The following is a 728-nucleotide window of genomic DNA, read 5'->3' on the forward strand; positions in this document are numbered from 1 at the left end:
GAAAAAGAAATACCACATGTTTTCACTTATTGGAGGGAGCTGAAGGTGAATGAATCAATTCACACACATACATACACACACACACACACTCACACACACACAAAAAAAAACAAACAAACAACAACAAAATTTAAAAAAACGGGGTGGGGGGGAGGAGAGGAAGATATAACAACCACAACTTTTTTTTTTGAAGTTCTTACAACAAGAAAATGGAGGGGACACACTTGGGTGGGAGGGGGGAGAGGGAGGAGGGAGGGAGGTTTCGGTGATGGGACACAATAACTAACTACATTGTATATTGACAAAATAAAAAATAAATAAATAAATAAAAGATGAATCTTGAAACAACAAAATGTCAAAAAGTGGGGGAAATGATGCCAAAGCATAGAGTTGGCTTTGGTTCTCTCTTTCTTCTTAGATATCAGAGTTAAGTTGTAATCACTCAATCACAAAGGAAGACAGTAAGATCAGAAAAAAAAGGATCAATAAAAGAACAAGAAAAAAAGTAGCAAAATGGCAGTAACAAGTCCTTATATATCAATAATAACTCTAAATGTAAATGGATTAAATGCCCCAATTAAAAGACACAGAGTGGCTGAATAAATTATAAAACCAGAAACAACCAGGGAGATGCCTACAAGAAACTCACTTTACCTATGAAGACACACACTAACTTAAAGTGAAGGGATGGAAAAGATATTTCATGCAAATGGCAACCAAAAAAAGAA

This window comes from Galeopterus variegatus, unplaced genomic scaffold (genome assembly GCF_000696425.1).
Source record: "Galeopterus variegatus unplaced genomic scaffold, G_variegatus-3.0.2 Scaffold1083, whole genome shotgun sequence".
In the NCBI taxonomy this organism is placed as follows: domain Eukaryota; kingdom Metazoa; phylum Chordata; class Mammalia; order Dermoptera; family Cynocephalidae; genus Galeopterus; species Galeopterus variegatus.